This window comes from Symphalangus syndactylus, chromosome X (assembly GCF_028878055.3).
Source record: "Symphalangus syndactylus isolate Jambi chromosome X, NHGRI_mSymSyn1-v2.1_pri, whole genome shotgun sequence".
NCBI classification, from domain to species: Eukaryota; Metazoa; Chordata; class Mammalia; order Primates; family Hylobatidae; genus Symphalangus; species Symphalangus syndactylus.
The window spans coordinates 93,127,630-93,141,638 of record NC_072447.2 but is presented as its reverse complement, the minus strand read 5'-3'; positions in this window follow the sequence as shown (position 1 = coordinate 93,141,638).

Sequence of the window (14,009 nt, the reverse complement as noted above, 5' to 3'; positions counted from 1 at the left end):
ATGGAGACTCTTCAGGATTTCAATTGAGCCAAAATGTATTTAGCCCAACTACAAGAATAAGAAGATAAATATTTTTCTTGCCAAAAATCTGCATTATGGAACTTAATTAATAGTATTTTAAATTTCCAAAGTAAGGGCTCAAAATTGCATACTCTGGGATAATATGTTTGTTGAAGAAGGCATTATTATAGTTCAATGGAGGAAAAAAATGAATAAAGTTATGAAAGAGAATGTGATAGTTGGTATAAAAAATGCTGGAACAATAGATGGAAAATTGAATCCTTACCGGCACTCACTATAAAGAGTAAAATTTGGCATGCATGAAATGAGATGCTACTTTACTTGTAATTTATCACTCAGTGAGTCTGTCTCAGTTCATTTAATTTCACTTTCATGGTACTTACCCTTTCTCCTTTTTTATTCCCCTAATCTTAAAGCCACAGGCATGCTCCCTTCTTTTTGCTTTATCCTTTCTCACTTCCTTCAGTCAGCTTCATCCTTAATCAGTCCACCATTACCATCACTTTTTATAAAGTTAAAAAAAAAAGCTTGGTTTCTTGTTTTAAGGCTGACATATGTTCATTTTATTAAAAAAGATAAAAAGAAGAAAAATCTTGACTGCCATTGCACTCCAAAGAGAGATAGCCATTGTTAATATTGTGTTATGTTTCCTTCTAGTCATTCTCCCTTTGTAAAGATCATATTGTATATATACTTTCAATCTTGGTGGTTTTACTGAACGTCATATCAGAAACATATTCTATCTCACAGTTTTTCAAAAGTTCATTTTAATTGCTGCATATTATTTTGTTGTACAAATGTATTCTAATTTATATGACCAGTCGACTATGTCATTTCATTTCCTGTGCTATTAAAAATAACATTGTGTGAACAGTAATGAGCATATTTTTATTTATATGATTATTTACTTAAAAATAGGTTCCTAGAAAGAAGATTGGTGGGAGAATTCTTTTTTTTAAGGCACTTGATATTTTACTAGGTTTCTTTCCAGGAAGGATTTGCTAGTTTACATCCTCATTAGCAAAATGTGAGACTTCCATATTTTTTTGATGAAAGACATACAATTCATCCTTTTTATGGGTCAAACTAAACAAATTAGTAGGGTTACATTAATGCTACGCTTGAGGAATTATATGAAGTGCCCTTTTTTATCTTGCATCCGAGTAGACTGATGTACTTGCTCTAGCTTTCAGAAGGAAACACAATAAACTTGTGGAATCATGAAAGAGTATTCTCTCTTGGGTGAATTTATTTTGGGAAGTAGCTAAATTCAACAAGTCTTCCAGGAATGTGTGGGAAATTTTCCAACTCTGTTTTTTTTTTTTAATTTTTACTATCAAAGACTTTGATCTGATGACACCAACCTGCATTATCCCAATTTCTTTATTGAGCAATTCATACTTTTAAAAAAACTATTTTTCTTTACTAGTACTTGATATTTTAGAGCCCAGTCACAGCATTTAGTTACATATAGTTTAGTATGCGTGATGCATTTATGTTTATATCTCCTGCAATGATTAAAAGACACTGAGTGCCAGGCACAGTGGCTCATGCCTGTACTCCAAGCACTTTGGGAGGCCAAGGCGGATGGATTGCCTGAGGTCAGGAGTTCGAGACCAGCCTGCCCTACTAAATACACAAAAATTAGCTGGGCGTGGTGGCGGGCACCTGTAATCCCAGCTACTCGGGAGGCTGAAACAGGAGAATTGCTTGAACTCAGGAAGCAGAGGTTGCAGTGAGCCAAGCTAAAAAAAAAAAAACACTGAGAAACGGTCCATATTTATATTTATATTTTCGTAAGTTTTGTAGAACACAAAATGGCAACTTAAAAATAGTTAAGGTAAATTCTAGGTGGGCCGAAGAATTCTGCTCTAAGAAAGAAAAGGAGAAATGTATGCAAAATACCACTGCATATGCTCATTTTAAAAATGTCATTCCAGAAATGTAGGGAGTGTTGATAAATGTTTTCTCTGAAAAGAGGGCTATGTAGCTGTCTCAGTCTTATTCTTTTTACTATAACAGAATACCTGAGACTGGGTAATTTACTAAAAAAATACATTTATTTCTTACAATTCTGAAGACTAGGAAGTCCAAGGTTGAGGGACCACATCTCATTGCCTTCTAGTGAGTGTCTTGTGCTGTGTCATAACACAGTGAACGGCATCACAGGACAAGAAAGGCACTAAACTGGCTTTAATAACAGATCCACTCTCATGATAACTGACCCAGTCCCATAACAACCATTAATCCATGAATAGATTAATCTATTCATGAGGGTGGAAACCTCATGACTCAATCACCTTTTAAAGGCCCCATTTTTAAATACTGTTCTCTTGATGATTAAGTTTCAACATGAGCTTCATGGGGTACAAAGATTCAAAGCATAGCAGTAGCCATATATTACATACATATTCTTATTGAATGACTCCTGAGATGTGCTTTCAAGATGGAGCCATTATTGCATTGTTTGAACAACTCCTTGGAACAGAAATCCTGCCCACTTCAAAACTGAAATATAAAACAACAATTCAAAGCTGTATATCATAGATGACATGATTAAGAGCATATATATATATATTTTTTTTTTTTGAGATGGAGTCACACTCACTCTGTTGCCCAGGCTGGAGTGCAGTGGTGCAATCTCGGCTCACTGCAACCTCTGCCTCCTGATTTCAAGCGATTCGCCTTCCTCAGCTTCTTGAGTAGCTGGGATTACAGGCACAAGCCACCACACCTGGCTAATTTTTGTATTTTTAGTAGAGACAGGGTTTAATCATGTTGGCCAGGCTAGTATCGAACTCCTGACCTCAAGTAATCCAACAACCATAGTCTCCCAAAGTGCTGGGATTACAGGTGTGAGCCACCACACCCAGCTAATAGCATGTATATTAAAGATAGATTGTTGGAGATTAAATTTTTATTTTACTACTTACTAGCTGTGAAACTTGGGCAAGACACTTTCTGTCTCTGTACCTCAGTTTCTTCATCTGAAACATATGGAATAATAATAGTATTTATATCATTGGGCTATTGGTATGATTAAATTAGTTAACAGGTAAAAAATGTTTAGTACAGTGCCTGGTTAATATTAAGACTTTATGAATATTTACTATAATGATCATATGCCATGACCAGGATTCACGAACAGTTTTACTTTTTCTTTCCATCCTAAAGTAGAAGCAGGAGACACAATAGTATTTTTGACCTGCTTTGTTTGCTTTCTTTTTCTAATCTGGTTCCTAGACCCAACTGGGTAAGCAAGCAGCTCTCCCTCATTCCTTTCAAATCACATTGTTTTTCTCTCAGAAAATTCACTTATTGAGACATTAGAAAGAGACCTTCAAAGTAGAAAGTTAAATTCTGGGACATACAAAATAACTCCAATATATATTGCCACTCTAGAGTGACTTTCCTGTGAGCCCTTACCTTGAAGCACATTCTGTTTCTTTATGTTTTTATTTTGCATAGACAGTGAAACTATAAAATACCGTAATAAGATGCACACAAAATTTAGTCACTTACAATGGAGGTTCTGTTACTGTGAGCTTAATAAATGACCACCAATGTTGGTAGCCTGAGTAGCAATCTGTAAGGTAGCCCAGGGTCTTGATCACACTCCAAATCTTCTGTGGTTGTACCTACGATGTGGTGCCACTCAGTGGTAGATGTTTACTGTGTCTAAAGTATCTATCGAGATGATGATTCTGAATCTTGTCACTGGTTGGGCTTTTAGAACAGAGGCAGTGACTCTAGAAGTTCACAGTCTGAGTTCCATTGCCTCCATCACACCCAACAGACACACACGCACACACACACACACACACATACACACCCCACACATAAGCATGTATAATCACAAAGACCCCTGTGTCAGGAAAACAGATTATTATGGCCAGAACAGCAGTAGTAAAATAAGTATCTTATTGCTGGCTTCCTGAGTCCAATTTTCACAGACTACATAGTGAGAACCAGATGTTATGAGTATATGCAGTGAGTTTGTATCACAGAAGAGGATCTCTAACATGATAAGACTCAGAGCTTATAAGGGACAACAGAACATATGCTTTTTCTCATCTCTAGAGGGAGTGAGATACCTCATCTTTACTCTAGAATGCTAAAAATCCCTCTCCAGTGAGGTGAGGTTAAGTTCTCCAGATTCATCACCCTGGCATGTAGGAAAATGTTTCTCAGGAGCTAAATCTCTAAATCACTCCAGAGCAATAAATTTCAATAAACATATTGAAATATTTTTATAGTCTTCATTTGAAACTTCCTATTAAACAAATGCATAGGTCACCCAAAACACCCTAATTCATTACTTTTTAATGAGACACAGTGGCATTTTGAGCTTGATTATGCACATTTTTCAAAAACCATGGCATTGTACTTCTTTACTTTTTTCAATTACCTCATGTAAACCCTCAAATGACATAAGTATGTCATTATCAATGGTACTCTAAAAATTTTTCTTTGAATTCTTAAGCAATCTAAAGGAAAGATTATAAAACTGTTTTTAAATAGTCACATCTTGGAACTAGAGTCCAAATTCTAAAGGATATGTGAAAAAAAAGTGCTTCAGTAGAAAATGACATATTGTAAAAAGAACAACTTTCTGACTTATCTGATTCAGATTCAACAACAGCTATATTACAACTGTGACAATTATAAATAACTGATAAAATAGAAATGATTATCTACAAACATGAAAATTATGACTTATAAAAATTGCATTGGAATTTCTTTTTCCATTGTAGAAGTTAGTTTTGCCCCCATTTGTCTATTCATTTTAAAACTGTTGATCTATAAATGTGTCTGTATGTTTTATTCTTCTTTGAATTAGTTGTAACATCTTACCAGTTTTTCATTAATAGGTTAAATTAGATCTTTAATATGTGTTTATTCCATGCCTATCTGAGAGTCATGGTTTTGTCTTTTTTGTTAAAAAATTCTTTAACATGTAAAATGTTTTAAAGGAAACAACAGTTTGTTGTGTTATGATTTTTAAAATATAATGTCAAATGAAGAGTAAAAGGAAATAATAGAAATTTAAAGGAAGGAATCATCATTGATTTCAAGAGTAAAGTGTTTAATCAGAGAGGTGGTACTTATAACACAATCTCTGAAGAAAAATTATGATTGGAAAGGTAGCATTACATTCCAGATGAGGGCAAAGATTAAACAATGGCATTAAGGTAGGAATTTAGATGGGATTCATGGGGCAATATAATAGATATAGAAAGCAGGCTGATGGGCATGCTTGCATAAACAGAACATGGGAGGCATGATATTAGCTGTTGGAATGAGAGTGAAGGTACAAAAAGTCAGGATAAAAGTCATCTTGTGGGTGATGCTTGGGAAAGCAGTGATGGCCCTATGATGAAATTGCGTTTTTGCTTTAGCAGAAGTAGAATTAATTGTGAACCACTACTCATGTGAATACGAGTGAGCCAGCAAGTCATTTGTTTCCATGCTTGTCTACTTTGCTTTATACCCATTCTCTACAATATACTCGACAGGGCAAAATTTATAGCGAAATGAAAATTTCTTGTTTATTAACTTAATCTTGATCTTATACAAATATGCATGGTAATTTTATTTAAAATAATAGATATTTTCATATATAACCAAGTGATTCTTTCAAATCTCATTTAGATCAACACATTAGGATTTTTCCTTTGCCATAAAAAATAGTATACTAAGTTTCCTATTAGATGTCATATTAGATGGAGAAAGAGGAAAGTCCTCTATTTTACAATGTTTTAATTAAATTTATTTGAAGAAAACATTACCTAAAATCAGACATATTAATCACATTTCTAAATATGAGCAACAATCCACATTTAGGAATCCTGATATCAGATTATTCACAAAGTTTTCTAATTAGTGCTGTGAGTCAGATTGAAATATGGTAATACTGAGAATTGTCAAAGAAACTGCATTAGTGTGTGGCATGAGAAAGCACATAACTTGAGTTGGAGCCATGATTTGCTCCCTGACTCTCTGTGGCACTCTGAAGAAGCTACAAAACTTCGCAGTTTCTCAGTTATCTCACTAGTATATGAGAAGACAAGGACCAGAATTCTAGCTGCTTCAAAATGATAGATGAATATCTAATTCTAAAATTGAGTGACAATATTTTGATACAATTTGATACGCTGGAAAATGTTTTGGCCTAATATAAAATTAAACAAAGAAAGGAAGAACCACATATTGATACTCAATGTACCGCTCTATCAGGAATCAGTTTATCAGGTTTGATTCGCATGCGCACGTGTATGTGTTAACAACTCCTTTTAAAATTTTTATTTATCTCGTCTATGCAGTTTCTCCTCTTGGCTTATGCATGAAGTTATTTCTACCTTGCCCTCTTAATGTATAAAACCATCTTCATTAGAGATACTCAAATAAAATGAGGGTTATTTTTTTTTTTTTGGCTTGGTTTTACTTATTATATAGGAGTGCACATAAGATACAAATATTTTTAACTTCTCCAAGAGAACCTTAAAGAAAGCAAGTCACTAACTTTTTGTCTTCTACTGGAAATTGGTGGTCTAACAAGAAAATATACTAAGTGATTTTTTAAGAACTTTAGTTGGTGATCACCATAGCGACCTAAACAATTCTTACCTTTTCTACAGTTTATCCAAACTTTCATTCATTTTATTGCCAAATACTTCCTGTATTCTCTATCTCCTATACACTCCCTATTAAGTTACAGTTGTCTAACTTCCACCCCCAATTCATTAAAAAATTACCAGCTTTCTTACCAAATCCAGGGAATGTTTCTGTATTTCTGAATGCTATTAACCAATCTCATTTTCCTAGAAATAATCACAATGCTTAGCTTTGATGGAACTTTAATTTCCTGATACTCATCTTTTTTGCCACTCCATCCTTTGCTTACATTTTCTCTTTCTACCACTTAATTATGAGTATACCCTAAATTTCATACGTAGTCTACTATTCTTTTTTATTTTAACTTATATCTTAGGTTCAAGGGTACACGAGCAGGTTTGTTACATAGGTAACCTTGTGTCATGGGAGTTTGTTGTACAGATTATTTCATCATCCAGGTGCTAAACATACTAACCATTAGTTATTTTTCCTGATCCTCTCCCTCCTCCCACCCTCCTATTTTTGATAGGCCCCAGTGTGTGTTGTTTTCCTTGTGTTCTTATTATTTAGCTCCCACTGATGAGTGAGAACATGTGGTATTTGGTTTTCTGTTCCTGAACTAGTTTGCTTAGGATAATGGCCTCCAGCTCCATTGATCTTGCCACAAAGAACATGAGCTCATTCTTTTTTATGACTGCATAGTATTCCATGGTGTATATGTACCATATTTTCTTTATCCAGTCTACCATTGCTGGACATTTAGATTGATTCCCTGTCTTTGCTATTGTGAATAGTGCTGTGATGAACATATGCATGCATGTGTCTTTATGGTAGAACGATTTATAATCCTTCAGGTATATACCCAATAATGAAATTGCTGGATTGAATGGTACTATTATTTTAAATTATTTAAGAAATCACCACAGTGCTTATCACATTGTCTTCTTTCTTATTTCTTCAACTACTGCTCCATGCAAATGATTCCCAAATTAACATATCTATGAACATGCATTGCAGTACTTCTGAGGACATATCCAAATGAATATTACACTGGTATCTCAAACTCAAAGTGTCTGAAACTGAAATTAATGTTCTAGTTAAAGTAGATCCCCTCTCTATCCAAATTATTTGTGTAACTTTCAGTTTTCTAGGTAAAAATTTTGAAGCTGTTTAAACTCATTTATTTCTTTTTCTTCTAAGTCCAATGTCTAACTCAGAGTTTTATTTTTTTTTGTTTAAGTATCTCTCAGATTTTCCTTTTTCTCTCTTGTTCTGCTATTCACTCTACTCCAGACTTTTGTAAAGTCATACTTGGATTACTGGAATGTCCTCTTTGTTGTCTTTCTTCCGTATACCACTGGCCTTGCACTCTCTTTTGACATACTGCTCTTCCCAAAGCATTATTGTCATTTTGTCATGCCTTTGATTCAAGAACTCCTAATGCAATATTTTTATTTGCTTTCTTCTTCTTTTTAAAACATGTATGTCATGTATGTCCTTCTCAAAGTAGAATATGAGATAAAATTGTAATTGGATTGTGTGTAACTCAAAAGATAAATGCTTGAATGGATAGATACTCCATTCTCCATGATGTGTTTATTTCATATTGCATTCCTGTATCAAAACATCATGTGTACCCCATATATATAGAACTATGTACCCAGAAAAATTAAAAATTTAAATGAAAAAATTTGAAAGGAGACAAAATTATTTGAATAGTTGAAGATTTTAATTACTTGGGTTCTAAGTAATTATTCTGCTGCTCTAGATTTTTGCATGCTCTTCTACTCTAATTCCAATTCTTTTTTATCTTGTACATTGAAACATTACCAGCTATCAAAAATAGGTCTGAAAAAGTTTTGACTTCGTTGCAACTCTATTCTAGTTAAAGTAGATGTGCTTTAGGGACTTAGAAGGTGGCAACTAGCAGAGCATCATCGTCTCCCCAGTAAAGGCAGAGTAACAACCACTTACTCATTCTGTCATCTGAGAACCAGGTACTTTAGTGCTTACCAAGTGGTAAATAAATTTTGACAATTTTCTACTTACATTCATTTATAGAAACAGCCTGTTCTTCCCCCAGCACTGTCCTTTTTCTATCTAGTACTAAAATATGCCACTCCCTTTGTGACAGTATAACCCAGAATATAAGAATCTGAATTACGTGAAAGGTTCATTAGTGTTACATTCTGCAGAACTTAATTTGAATAAATCTAATTATATCTTGGTAATGAGACTACTAAATTTTAATGTTCTATTTAATGAGGAGTAAAATGCACTCCAAAACAAACTGAACAAGTCTTTCTGACCCAGAAGTTTTTGGCGATTAATGCGATTAATTGACTGATGTAAAAAATAGGGACAGTTGTGCATTATTCAACTAATTTTTTCAGGAACCTCTGGAGCAAGCCAGATGTTAAGGATAGAATGGAAAGTATTCCTAATAACCTGGAAGAGCCAGAGGAAATAAAGAAGTCTCAACTATGACTGAAACACAGTTTAGGATATGGCTAGCTTGTTTGTAAAGTCACAAAATCATATGGTAAAAATCTAAGTGTTTTTGGGGATATGCTTGGTTGGAGTCAGGTGCTGATATACAGTGGATTGCCTGACATCCTACTATTTTTTGATTTGTTATTAAGACTCCGTATGCACTTCTGTTTCAACTAATCTTTCCCTTGCAAAGTAAAATGAAAATAGATTAGTTATAAGCCAAGATATCTTCTTTTAGAGATAATGGAACTTAATTCTTTCAGTGAACTCATTGCTTTTACTACATATAGGAAAAGGTTGACAAACAAAAAAAGAATATCTTGAACATATGATGAAATATATATGGTACAAGGGGTATTACCTAGGGCTTGAATTACTTCATGAAGTAATTTAAATATGTGTTTTTGGTCTACTATGGTGTCATTATAAATTTTCTAGGTAAGTGAATTATTGCTCATTTTATACTTGACAGTTAACCTGGGTTGTAACAGCTTTTCTCAAGTTAACAAAAACATTTGAACTTCGTATTACATTTTAAAATTTTGGAGCGTTTTTAAGAAAATAACCCATACGTTCACCTAACAATGATTTCTGCATTTTCTTTACTCTGTAGTTGTCAGTTAATAGTTGCGTGTGCTTGTATTCTGCAAGACAAAAGGATATTGAAATAGCAATATGATGACAATCAAATTAGCTCTTGGAACATGAGCATTGCCATATACTGACACTACTTCTCTGTGGTATTTTTTTTTTTTACAGAACAGAACAAAATTTCCTGCTGAAGTACATTTAATTTAGTTGGAGTGAAATTTCTGAAAATAAATATGAATACATTAAGAATTCATATATCATTTATATTTACTCATAATTTTCCATTTAAAATGTGAAATTGTATTGAGTTTTTTAGAATTCCATGTAGTCGTGGTACTATACAATATGATGTGTGAAAAGTATGACAGAGTAAAGAGAATAAGATATTGATGTTATTATTCCTCTTCTATATTGAATAAGGTCAGTTGCAGTTGCTGTATTAGCTAACTCCATTAACATTAATTTTGAACTAGTATATAGTAATGTAGGTCAAGGTAAGGCAGAAATAACTGGAAAAAAGTATATACAATTTGTGCTAATTGAATTCCAACCAAAGGCATACATGCCAATCTAGTCCTGAAGAAAATGCCATTTACATAATAGTTTGTTGAAGGCAGCAGTTTTGAGGATAGATTAAAAATAACATGTGAAGTCATGTTTCCATTGCTAGGTTTGCTAATGCAAACTTGAAAGAGGGTGAAAAGGATAGCATGTTCCTATCTTGGCTTGAGATATTCCCATTCATTTTGTCCATTTAAATTCACTTTTTATAGTAATTTATTATAGATTACTTTTACTTCAAAAATCTGGAATGTTGCTTTTCGCAAATCATGAGGAACTGGTAATAAAACAAGTAATCATGAGTGTCATTGCTCTTTGGATTTGAGGGTTTTCTTTCAAGACTGAACTGTAGTAAAATCTTTGGTTTGAACTTTACTTCATTCAATTTAGTCATTATTTGCCACTATTCATTGTGGATTAACCTGGAAATGTGAAGCCAAGGAGTTAAGTGCAGACCCTTACCATCACCCGCACTTACAAACCCCCCCCCAAAATCTCGCTTCCCGGCATCTCCGGCGACATCTCTCAAGCCGCCAAAGACCTCCTCCAGCAGCTAGACTCCTCCTCCGTTTCCATCTCAGTACAGCAGTCCTGGCTCTTACTTCTACAGGAAGGAATCCAACTGTTAAACGCCTCTAATGTCTCTCCCTCCAACTGCTTCCTATGTGCCAGCCTTAATAAACCGCCGCTTATTGCTGTTCCTGTCGCCCTCCCAAACACTACCAACACTTCTGATCATTCACCACCTCCCAACACCCCCTTAATATCCAGTGTTCCCCTCTTCAATACATCCCAGGCCGTTACCTGCTACACAGACTCCCCTGAATCCTTTTCCTTCTGCAATACCTCCACCTCCTACCCTAACTCTTCCGCCCCCAATGGATACTTCTTCTGGTGCAACCACACTCTTTACAAAACAATCAATTCCTCCATCACTACCACCTGCTTCGCCGTCACACTCCTGCCACAACTTACCCTCCTCTCCCTTTCCGAAGGGACCACCGCCTTCAACCTTAACCACCCTCCCATAAATCAGGCCCCAAGAGGAAGACGGGCTGTCTTTATACCTGCCATCCTTGGCCTCTCCCTTGCAACCTCCCTTCTAGGCTCCGCTCTAGGGGCCACCTCCCTCAGATACGGAGTCTCGCAGGTTAATGAATTAAAGATACACCTAGAATCCACTATTGAACAAACTGCGCAGTCACTAGCCGCCCAGCAACGACAAATCACCTCTTTAGCCGGAGTAGTCCTCCAAAACCGCAGAGCCCTAGACCTCCTGACAGCTGAAAAAGGAGGCACATGCATTTTCCTCCAAGAAAGCTGTTGTTACTTTATTAATGAGTCCCAGGTTGTCGAGACTAACATAAAAAATCTTAATGACATAAGACAAAAACTCCTCGAAACTTTGGGACACTCTAAAAATGCCTCTTTTAGCTTGGGTCCTACCATTTCTCGGACCCCTCCTAGGAATAGTGACCTTTTGTACCCTCCTCCCCTGCTTAATAAAGTTCATGCAACAACGAATCTCCTCCTTATCTAACCAGACTTTTAACCAGCTTCTCATCAGGCACTAGCAACCGAAGAAGATGACCAGGACTCACCTACCCATGGCCTCCAGCTCCAGGACCTGTAATTTCTTAGATTTCCTCCAGGCCGTCCAAGAAGATACGTGGCTCATAGCAGATCCTTCCCTGCCATACGGATGGCTCGTGTCCATAGATGACCTCTACTTACAAGGGACATCTTCAGACTTCACACCCCCGGAAGTGTTCACCTTCAGCGCTGTCTTCCTTGGCCTCCTGCTATTGCTCTGCCCCTACAGTCCTCCAATATCCCTTCCCACGACGCCCCCATTCAGCAGGAAGTAGCCAGACGAACAGCGACGCCCACCTCCCCACTTCTTAAAAAACAAAAAAGGGAGGAATGTTAGGTAACTAGAGCACCCTAATGGCGCTGGTTCCGGGTTCTTCTTCCTCAATGCAAGCCCGCCAAAGGAAAAACCAATCAGAGAGAGGTGTTTTTCCTGCCTCGCTCTAAGCCCCACCCCAACCAATCACAAACATCCACGCAGCCCTCCTGGGCATAAAAGAAGCACCCCCCCCCCCCCCCCCCCCGCCGCTTTCTCTCTCTCTCTCTCTCTGTCTCCTGCCCAGCCCAGCCTGCTGCCTCCAATAAAGAGCTCTTGGCTGAGCCGGTGTGCTGTGGTCTTAAGTCTGAGCGTCACTCTTTCAGAAAATGTTTTACTAGGCCAGGCCCCCCAGCTGTCACTGTGTATATTCTCTGTAAAGGTTTAATTGTGAAAAAGTATTTGTGGGGCTAGTCTTGGGCTGCGGCCAATCTCGTGTGCTTTGCATGTCTGTACTGTTTGTGCTGCAAGCCTCCATCTTATTTTACATCCTGGAGGCATGGCCGGTAATCACTTGGCAAAGAGGCTTTGTTTAACAATCCTACCTTAGAGGACGAGCCCTCTCTGGTTCAATAGCCGAATGTTTTCCTAGCCCTGATTCTTAAAGGGCCCCACCCAGTGACTAGGTATTCTGCCTCTCAGTGTGTGTATTGTCTGTAGAAAGAGCTCTAATTAATTTGGCCTAAAGAAAGACAAGAACTTGGACATAATATTTTGTAAATGGAATATAAAATCAGTGTTACTTTTCAGTTCACGTGACTTTATTCTCTAAGAAATGAAACCAGCTCCTAATACTATTTGTAAAATGCAGGTCAGATGCAAGGTTTGCTAAGTGTTTTGAGGTTACCAACTGCTTTTTGAGTTTTGAGAACTATTTGACTTGCATGCTTCACAATTGGTAAGGCCCGGGGACATATAGAACTAACCACACCCTTAACTAAGAAGGCAAACTTTGGTTGCAGTTAGCACACAATTAAAGCAACTTGCCAAGTTTTACCTTAAAGTTAAAAATTGCTAGGAGTTAATTGAAACTATTAGAAATAGATTTACATGCAAGGTGTATAAGAACAGCAAACTGTGTTTTCTAGTAAAATGTTATAAGAAGGCATGGAAATATAAACTTTTGCCTAGGGTTAAAGGACTGTTTTGAGTTAAATTAGGAAAAAGCTGAAGGTTCAAAGAAGTTGTGGAAGAATCGTGGGAATTAATCTTACAGAAGAGGTTCCCTGTGAACATATTGACTAAATTCAAATAAGGGTATTATATGGTTTTTCTGTAAATTGAGCATTGAAATAAAAGCATAACAAGGTTTTCCTAAGACGCCAATCTGCTCTTTGGCAACATTTGAAAAGGGTTATAAAAGCTTTTTTCTTTTTTAAAACTTCTGGGTCATCATTTTGGCAAAATAAATAACTTATTGTAATCTGGATTCCATTTCATAATATTAAGTGTTTTAAACCTTGAACATTTAACAGCCTTCCCAAAATCAAACTTCACTTTCAAAATTATCTTCCCTGGCACTTGGCTTTTCGAATACTTCAGAGGGCCCCTGAAGTGTCCAGAAAAAAAAGAGGTAAACAGGGTTATTTGATGTGTTTAGGAACATAGGATTGCCAAAATGGTACTCAATCTTCTTTAGGTTATATCTTGGTGAATAATGCTAACATATGTTCAAAATTATATGGGATTTGTAAAATTCCAGTGTCTGAGTATATGCTATCAATCATAATTAAGGTTGTTATCTTAAGTTATTGTAAACCATGGAGATAACCAAACTTCATTGAATCATGTTTCTAACTGTAACTACTCTGGACATTTTCAT